The sequence below is a fragment of the Egretta garzetta genome, unplaced genomic scaffold (assembly GCF_000687185.1).
Source record: "Egretta garzetta isolate BGI_Z169 unplaced genomic scaffold, ASM68718v1 scaffold153, whole genome shotgun sequence".
NCBI classification, from domain to species: domain Eukaryota; kingdom Metazoa; phylum Chordata; class Aves; order Pelecaniformes; family Ardeidae; genus Egretta; species Egretta garzetta.
In genome coordinates, this window is record NW_009259114.1 from 710,359 (window position 1) to 720,646 (window position 10,288).

Sequence of the window (10,288 nt, forward strand, 5' to 3'; positions counted from 1 at the left end):
AACCTCCAGTCATCTGGGACCTCCCCTGTTATCCAGGACTGCTGATAAATGATAGAGAGTGCCTTGGCAAGCTCCTTCGGCACTCTTGGGTGGATCCCATCTGTCCCCACAGACTTGTGGATGTCCAGGTCAAAAACTGCTTCCTTGTGGATTATGGGGGGTTTATTCCACTCACCGTCCCCATCTTCCAGCTCGAGGGGCTGGGTACCCTGGGGATAACTCGTTGGGCCATTAAAGACTGAGGCAAAGAAGGTGTTAAGTACCTCAGTCTTTTCCTCATCTTCAGTGGCAATGTTCCCCCTTGCATCCACTAGAGGATGGAGGTTCTCCCTGGCTCTCTTTTTGCTGTTAACTTATTTATAAAAACTTTTCTTATTATCCCTTACAACAGTGACCAGGTTGAGTTCTAGTTGGGCTTTTGCCTTTCTAATTTCCTCTCTGCATGACCTGACAAGATCCCTGTAGTCTTCTTGGGTTGCCCGCCCCTTCTTCCAGAGCTGGTAAGCTCTCCTTTTTTTCCTGAGTGTCAGTAAAAGACCTCTGTTCAGTCAGGTTGGTCGTCTTCCCCACCAATTTGTCTTACAGCACATGGGGACAGCCTGCTCCTGTGCCTTTAAGACTTCTTCCTTGAAGAATGCCCAGGCTTTAAGATTAAAAGGTTCAAGGCATTAAAAGTATTTTAAAAACCTCAACATTTTAGCAATTATCAGGTATAATAAGAAATAAATATTTTAATTAAGAGAATTAAAGCTAAACACTTTCTTTGCTCTTTTGCTTTTTGTAAAGAAGAGGAAACTATTGTGCTGTTGCAAGAAAGCAGAAGCAATTCAGTAAAATCCTTGAATGAAAGGGATGAGTTTGGCAATTTCTTTTTATCACAGAGGCAGAAACTCATGTAGAGAATAATGATCAGGAATTTATATATTTTTAATGGAAACTTTTTTTCCCTAGGAAATCCATTACTTGATTGTAAAATCTTTATTTTCCTGACATTAAGATACACTCTCAGTCCTACTTATATAGACATTTTTTCCTTGTAGTTGGTATCAAGGAGACCTGTCCTGATGTGTAAAAGTGTCAAATAATTTTAATAGGAATAATTAAAATTATTTATAATTTATTTAAAAATTAATTTTTTTAGTAAATAGAATAGTAAATAGTAGAAAGTAATCCTAAATTTTGTACGTAGAGAAATCTTAAGCATTTAAAAAATGTTTAAAGCTGTAATAGTGCACTGGTAGTGATGAATATAAGCATACTAATTTTACCTCTTCAAATTTTAGAAGGTAGGTATGTTTTGACACCTCCTGTATGCAAAATGAGTTAAGTGCAATGGAGAGTGCCAAGGTACAAAATTCTATGTTTTTTACCTGCCAGAAATGCCATGTAAACAATAGAAAAAATATGACCCTACTGTCCTGAAACTTAGCTAAATTTTAAATTTAGCACTGTGTTTGTATAGTCATTTAGGTGTTTTTTGATTTTAAGATTTGAAACACAGCTTTTCTTTATTATAGATCAAACTTATGATTGGTGAACGGATAGATATCTTAAATAATGACTTCTTTAATCAAAAACTAGAAAGTTTAAATAGAAGAGTTGAACAAGTACAATGTAAGAAAACCCACGAAGAAATAGCTAAAACATTCCTGGTAAGTTTCTTCACCTAACTGTGTGAATATTTGGCATGTGTATCACGTATGACTATTATGCTACTTTAGAGAAAGACCCCCAAAGTATGCAATCTTTCATCTTGTGTGACATAAAGATAAGTTAATAATAGTTCTATTTTTAGCCTTTGTTCTTTGCAATCGTTTCATTGTCTACTCTTCATATGATAAGAATATATAACTTCCTTATTTCAGGTGAACTCTAAGTGTTTCTTAACCAATGCTGTATTTCTTTTCTGTTGCAGAAGAAAGTATCAAAACTTGAGAGACGTATTAATGCTGCAATAGCATTTCAGGACGAAGCGTTCTCAAAAATTGCTTTTGATCAGGTATGATGCATACGCTAATATAGGCATTAGTGCCTAGTGGTAAACTGATAGATGACTGTGGAGGTCTGCACTGAAACTTGGTGAGTTTGACAGCTACATTGCTGTTGCTTTCATTAAGAACAGAAGAAAATCCATGCAGAGCTTTTAAATTGGTTGATCTTTTGAGAATTTGTTTTCAGTTTTAGACTACAACATAGTTCTTTTCAATCATGATCAAACAAACTCAAAATGGGGTGTAGACACTATATGCGTTGACAACTTTTGCTTTGATGCTGGTCCTATTGGAGAGCCATTGGAATTTTTCTAGGATCAGGCCTCTTTATTACACAGTTAAAGCTTCTTGCAACATACTTGCCTCTTGGAGTTACCTTTCATCAGCCATTTAGCTGTAGCCCACCAGTTGCATAGGGGCCATAAACTGCAAGTTGAGAAACACTTGCTTAGGCAATGACATTGAAGAGATGATAAATGAAAATGTTAGTAACATAGCTATAAATACATGAGCATTTTTCATGGGAGGTATTGATACATTAGTACAAAAATTATAAGATTACAAAAGTTTTTTTGGTTTTTTTTTTTTTGTTTGTTTGGGGTTTTTTGTGGAGACGTTTGATTCTTGTGAAGAACAGGAATTTCTCATGTCCTTAGCATGATTGTATTTTGTTGTGCTGAAATTCTTTTAGCTAATCTTATGGGAGAAGGAGTTCTGTGAGCTGTCAGCCTCCTGTTTCATGCTGACTGTATATTTCATGAAAAAATATCACTTTTACAGAAATATGCTTGTTTAAAAGAAGTCTTTGGAGTCTAAGACTTTTTGTTCTTTCATATCTAAATATAACAGAATTGCATGTGGCAAACATGCAATGTCATCTTTTTGTTAAACGCTTTTACAAAATTAGTTTTGTATCTTCTTGGCCTTTTCCCAAAAACTTTAAAGAAAGCATACAACAGGAGAAGGTCAAATAAGATGCTTACAAGCCTCAAAATTTAAATAAGTGCTTGAGGTTTTTAAAAACAAGTTAAGCTTCAAGGAAAATAAAAAGTGCTTTGGTATTACAGTGGCTATAGTGCGATTTTATTTTGTTGTTAAGTACACCTTGATTACTTTAGCACTTTTTGCAAATACAATCAGTTTATACTGTAGGTTTTATGACAATGCAGTATTTGTTTCTTCCTTTGTCAGACAATGCTTCCAAGTGCAGTCTATCAAAATACAGTACTAAACCCGCTTGGACCCTCCTCTTTCTCTACTGATACCATAAATATACCAACAAGTTCTTCAAATACGCTATTGCCATCACCTCACACTGTTTTTACTTCAGCACATGTTTCAGAATATATAAGGTATGTATCTAGAGTTGGACAGTAAAATGTAGTTAATGTCCTTATATTGCTTTAAAGCATTTATGAGAAAGTTTACTCTTTCTCTCAGCTTTTTTATTGGCAGTTAAATTCTAATAGTTTAATTTAAACTCAATGGTCATTAGGTGTCCAGTGCTGTTGCTGGTATCTGCAGCTTATCCATTGCAGCTGAAGCTAGATGATCAGTTCTTCACGGTCTGTGAGGGCACTGATTTCTTACTGAATGACAGGAAAAAAAATCTCTGTGAAGGTATTTTAGTGGTTGTGGAAGGAAAAATCTTCCCAGTAACTTCTTAATAGAAAATGTAAAAAAATGAACATCACAAATCCTATTTCTATTGTTAGGACACTTCTAGAATGAGAGAAATGCAGATTCCAGAGAAATAATTCCATTTATTATGAAATTTTAAGTCAGTACATACTAAATAACATTAAATGGAATTCCAAACACCATTTTCTTTTATAAGTAATTCCCTAAAGTAGTTTAATTTGATGTTCACGTCAGCATTCCACCAGTTACAATACTTTTGACATGTTTCTGTGTTGTGTGCAACCTGCAAAAGCTCACCCCAAGTCCTCAGTTTGAAGCCATGAACATGTGTGGGGAAAAACAGAAGAAACCTTTAGATGTTCACTTACAGAGCTAGCAAAGAGTTTGGGTTTGTTTCTGTCTTGAGACTGAGGTATGCTCCCACCCTCTGGCACTTGTTGCATATTTGAGTGTCACCTCTGGAGCAGTACTGCTCACCCACCACTTGCAGGGGCTTCCTCCTGTGTTATATCCAGCTCCCTGCAGTAGAAAGGTTGGAGACCAGGTATCCACCTTTTATTTTTCTTCTTCTATGTTATCCAATGGGATTTTTCTGCATCAGCTTGTAAGAAAATAATAACTTACTTTGGCCTCTATATAGACAAAACCAAAATAACTGGTTTTAAAACAAAAAAAAAATGTTATTTCTTGTGCATAGACTCATTTTTATTTCCTTAAACAGATATTTTGTGTACTGCTTTCTTTTTCTTATATTTTCCACTTATTCTGTAGTACCAAGAGAGATCTGGTCAGACCCTTGGTTACTGTTGTTGCGATCGTGTAAGTAAATAGCTGCAAGATGATGTAAAACAAAGGCATTATTAATATGGTAAAGAATGAGAGACAGGTTATCACGGAAATTCTTTCCTGAGCAAATTTTGTAAGAAAACAGAAATCAGTTCTACTTGGATTTTTCTGTGTCTGGATTTTACTACCATTTATCAGACATTTTTTGTTCCAAATCAGAAATATAACATGATTTTTGAAGTGCACAAGCAAGGTGGGTACTGAAAAAAAATACTGTGCAAGTTGCAGGAATCCTTGTTGTTTAAATGGAATCAAGCTTGTGAAGAAGCCACTTATCACCTCTTACATGATGTTGTTTTGTTGCTTTATTTAATCTGGCAATAAATCTATTGTATTCTGTGTAACTGGAATAGTATGGAATCTTATTTATGATTACAGTCCACCTGCAATTTTTAATTTAATGTTCCCTCCTCATGGTAGTTTCAAGTTTTTCTGAGTGTTTGCAGTCACTATGCCCTGTTCACAGGTCTCACTTACAGTGATGGATAGGCCTGTAAGAGGTTTAGTAGAAGTCATGAATAAAAGGGATTGTATGTATTATTGCATATAACTTGCCAATTATTTAGTTGCTGTTTGCAAAAAGCAATGATTTATGAATGTGCAGCTGAGTGATAATGGACTGGAAAAATACACCAGTATGGTCTGTATGTCCAGGTGCTGGGTGAAGTTCCTTTTAGCACAGGACCACACATGGCTGACATTTGCATGGGTGACACCAGGTTTATATCTTCAGCCCTTGGGTTTCACTGTGAAGTAAAATTTACATTGCTCAAAGCATGCACAAGATTTCTTAGCTTGCTCTGGAAGGTAGTAATCAGCATTATTTTTCAGTTTGTTCACTTCAAGTAGTTGTTTTTTTAAATTATTTTAAAGAAAAGTGTATTAATTTGTTTTTTACTTTCTGAATATCCAAATTAATCTCTACTTATGGCAAAATGAAATCAGCAAAGATGGTTTATAATTGAATATGAATAAAATCCAAAATATTAATCTGACACAACTCAAGTAGTTGGTTGTAAGTTTCTTAATCGTAACCAGTAATCAACAACAGGGTATCCAGAAGAAAGAAGAAAAGAGCCGGCATTTGTGTGCTTGCAACTATCACAAAATGTGGCTTGGATTCCCGTGTTTCTTTTGGGGAAATCTTCTACAGTGAGTCTACTGTGTTAAATTACTGTTCTTTTCATCAAAACAGTTGCAGTAGATCTAATGCATCCTGGGTACTTAACATTTCCTTTACTTACACAATATCTTGGCTGGCATCAGGAAAGCCTAGACAAGCATACTGCAATATGGGCAGTGCAGATGTCTAACAAATGTCCCCTTCGTTGATGTTAGCTTTGTCTCCAAGCAAAGTTATGTTTCATATGTTCTAGTCCCTCTGATCTTAGACGGATAGTTTATACCTCAGATCAACTGGAGTAGCTTCCCCACTAATACATATATACAGTCTGCAGGAATTAATTTACCATCCACACTATAAAATTGATGTATTAGCATGTATAAGTTTCAGTATGCCTAATGGCATCTATTGCTATTTTTGAGTATTAAGTGACCCTGGATCTGAGATCTCAAAATGTACTTCAGTAGATCTCAAAATGTACCTCAGTAGTGCTATTTGTTATGTAGTCTGAGGTCATGAAATTGCTGGGGTTTGGGTAACGTGAGCAATTGATGGTTACAGTGGAGAGAGCAGAGAAATATAGTACAATTAATGTGTGCCCTTGTTTTCATAAAGCAAACAGCATAATTTTGTCACTTTACTAAAATGGAAGCAAATAGGGTTTATTTCTATAAAGATGTCTAGAATGTGAATGTTCCTGATGCATAGCATACTCCACTGTTAAGTACTAAAATGTAGCAATGCACAAGTTAGTAAATTGAATGGATTTAAAATGTTTTCTTCAGTGCCATGATTTATTAAGTGGTTTATTAAAGTTTGTTTACTGTGCCATTATTTTGTTGTTTGAATTATGTCTTAAACAATGAGTTCAAGTTTTAATGGTTGATATATTTGTATAGCTATTTTTAATGTGTCTTTTTAAAAAAATAATTCATTCTTGTATGTCTCCAAACAAGTTTTATCTATTTTTTGTTTTATCAGTTCTGATGAAGTCATACTGGTCTCCATGGAAAAACAAAATTCAGCAATTGCAAATAATTCAGGTATTGAAATTTAATGTTGAATCCATGCATGCTAATGAATTTATTGAAGAATATACGAAGTATATCTAGAATATTGCCAGCTACTCATGTCTTTCCTTTTTTAAAATGTCATTAAAATCCAACTGTGATTCTGAAATGCTTACATATGTCAGATTTTTGTGTATGCTTTTTTTAATTGATACATTAGCATGCATATCTGTAGACTTGCATTATTTTTAAAATGTTTAGACTAAAATAATTAAAAGTCTAGTATGAGGTGCACTAATGAAAACTTTTAGATAAAACATGTTTACATATTTTAAACTTCTGTGAAAATTGTGTTACAGCTGTTCCAAATAATCAAATGTCTACACAAGCCAAAATATCAGCAACAGTTCAGGTAAAAAATAAGCTAAGGACATTTTTCATGTATTCGCCAAATAAAAGCAATTACTGGTGGTCCACAGACTGCTTCAATATCCTGTTACTATTATAGGTGCTTAGATTTCGGGCAAACATATGAACCCAGAATGTAGGCATGTGGAATGTCATACCTCTCACTTTTATTGTTGTTCTATCACCCTCTCGAAGGTGAACTTACAGGGAAAAGAATGATGTGAAAAGTGATGATGAAATGTCATGCTGCTTTTCCCCTTGGAAATGGAGACCTTTTCTCCTGGATGATTGTATTGCACGGAAAGCTACAGAAACAATTAGGTTGCAGGGCACAGAAAGTTGAGCAAAGGAGAGGGGAAGAGATGTTGGTCAGTCTTGAACCGTGATAGTTTTGTAAGCACTTATTCAGCTTTATTTATTCTTCATAAAAAATTAAGTCTGTTTCTCCCAGCACTGACAGCTTAGTCAAGCTTGCTTTTTGATCCCTTGAACAAAACTAAGCTAATCCTTTCCCATTTGAAAGGACATGTTTGTGTTAGTACGTGCTCAGAATGCTTTTGAGCAGTTCTGTTTCTGAATAGTTGGGGAAAATAATAGATAATTGCAAAAATCCAGGTCCTGAGGAGCATGTTTTTTACCACAGTACCTATACATCCTCAGAGAAATCTAGAGATCATGATGGGAGTGGAGTGTTTTTTATAACCCCTTTCTTCCCAGTGTATTAAGTCAGTGCAATTATATTGGTCACAGCAGCTCAAGCAACAGGAAAAAGTTAACTGTGGGTTTTTTTCGATCGGGGTGGGGGAGTAGAGAAAACTTTGTTGGTCTAAATTTGTGTAAAAACTGCTACAAAAACATGGTGTTTAATGGTTTATTAAGTTGATCAATTGAGCAACTATTTTCCATAAGAATATCAAAGAAAAAAATTATTATTGGTGTATCGGGTACTAGGTCTGATTGTACTAGCAAGTGTGCTCAAACAATTAGATGATGTTCTAAATAGTTTGTTGTGAACCATCAAGTATTGCTTTTACTTGCTTGAATTTCTGGATATATACTGTGCTAGGATCTATAACTTTGCATTTTTACAAGGATTTTCTTCTGTTGTAAGAAACCTAAGCTAACAAATAGTGTTCCATTCTGTTAATTATTGGAGATACTTGATAAAAGAGAACCCTTCCAGTGAAATTCTATATTGTTTTATCAGAATGAAATGAAGGAAAGAAAACCTGAAGTGATTGATCTAACAGAAGAAAACCACAATTGTAGCAAAGATAAAAGAGAAAAATATTTTAATTTACTTTTCAGCATCTCCCTAAACTTAATGCCTGAGGTGTAACTATGTAACTTAATTAAGGTAACTTTAAGGAGAAGATAATTCTGTGGAATCATAAGACTGTATCCATTGCTATGTTGGGTTTAGCTGTCAAGGTTTTGGTAGCGGAGGGCTGTAGAGGTGGCCTCTGTGGGAAGAGACCAGGAGTTGCAACAGTTGGATCATGTTTGCACAGAGCCATTTCTAGCCAGCTCCAAAATGGACCTTCCACTGGCCAAAGCTGAGCCACCAATAATGCTGGTGGCTGCTCTGTGATAAAATATTTAAGAAAGGGTGAAAAACGCTGTGCAGCAGCTGTGAGAAGGACCAATGAGAAAAATGTGAGAGAAACAACCCTGCAGATGCCAAGGTCGGTGAAGAAGGAAGGGGAGGAAGTGCTCCACGTGCCAGAGCAGATATTCCCCTTCAGCCTGTGAAGACAACCATGGTGAAGCAGGTTGTCCCCCTGCAGGCCACAGATGACTGCATCAGAGCAGATATCCACACTGCTGCCTGGGGAAGACCTCACCCTGGAGCTGCTGGATGTGCTCTGAAGGAAGCTGCAACCCATAGAGAGCCCACACTTGGAGGAGGCTCCCGGCAGGAGCTGTGGCCCATGGAGAGGAGCCCACACAGGAGCAGGTTTTCTGGCAGGACCTGTGGCCTGTGGGGGACCCACGCTGGAGCAATCTGCTCCTCATGTACTGTACATGGAGAGGACCCATGCTGGAACACTTTGTGAAGGAATGTATCCCGTGGGAGAGCCTCCACGCTGGAGCAAGGGAACAGCAAGAGAGGGAAGGAGCAGCAGAGATGAAGTGTTACAGACTGACCACAACCCCCAGTTGCCATCCCCATGCCATTGGGTGGGGGGAGAGGAGGTGGAAGAGTCAGGAGTGAAGCTGAGCCTGGGAAAAAGGGAGGATAGGGGGAAGGTGGGTTTAGTTTTGTTTTTATTTCTCACTATCCTACTTTATTTTGAATTGGCAGTAAGTTAATCTTCCCCAAGTCAAGTGTGTTTTGCCCGTGATGATAATTGGTGAGCAATCTCACTGTCCCTATCTTGACCCACAAGTTTTTCCATCTTTCTCCCTCTCTCTTGCTGATGATGGAGAGTGAGAGAGCATCTTGGTAGGCACCTAAAAGCCAGCCAAGGTTAAGCCACCACAATTTCTCAAAAGAAAACCACTCTTGTAATAGCGGCTGCATATGCATATCTCCATGACAACAGCAAATTGGTTTTGGCAATCAAAAGCAGTACTTAAAGAATTTGTCTCATAAGGGATGTGTGTTTACTGACTAAAAATTCTATTACTGTCACAACCCTTGCTCCTACAAGGAAAAGTTATCAACTTATGCTTTGTCACTAAAACAAGCTGTTACACTGAACAGTCTTGTTAACTGCTTGGAAATAAAGCTAGTCACACTATGTGCTTGTAAAGGATAGTGTTGAACACAAACAGAAGGGACTCCTGTTCTTCATCCAGCAAAGTGGAGACTTGTTCTCAGGATGATAGGAGCTGCCAGATGTCTTACTCATACTAAAAAGAGGCATTGCTTTCTTAGTTCCTTGAAGGTTCATGCTGAGGTAGAGATGGGGATTCTAGAGGTTTGGGAGAATCAGATTATAGAACTTCACAAAATAAGTATTAAGATTGGTGTGAAAGAAACACAAATGGAAATTTGTGTGTGCAGGAGTACTAGAAGAAAGAGCAAGAGAAAGAAAGAAACAGAAAGGATCAAAAGATAGCACGGGTTGTTAGCAGAGCTTAGCATTTCATGGAGCACAACCTCTGTGGATGCATGCATGTCTGCCATTTCATTCAGTGACCTGATAGCAAGAAGACAAACTGAAGCTGTAAGGTGACAGGAAGACAAAGAACCAGTAGAGCCATAGGAAACCTAGAAAAGGAAAAGGGGTGACAGTATCTGACTCAGCAGTTTTGTTGAAGAC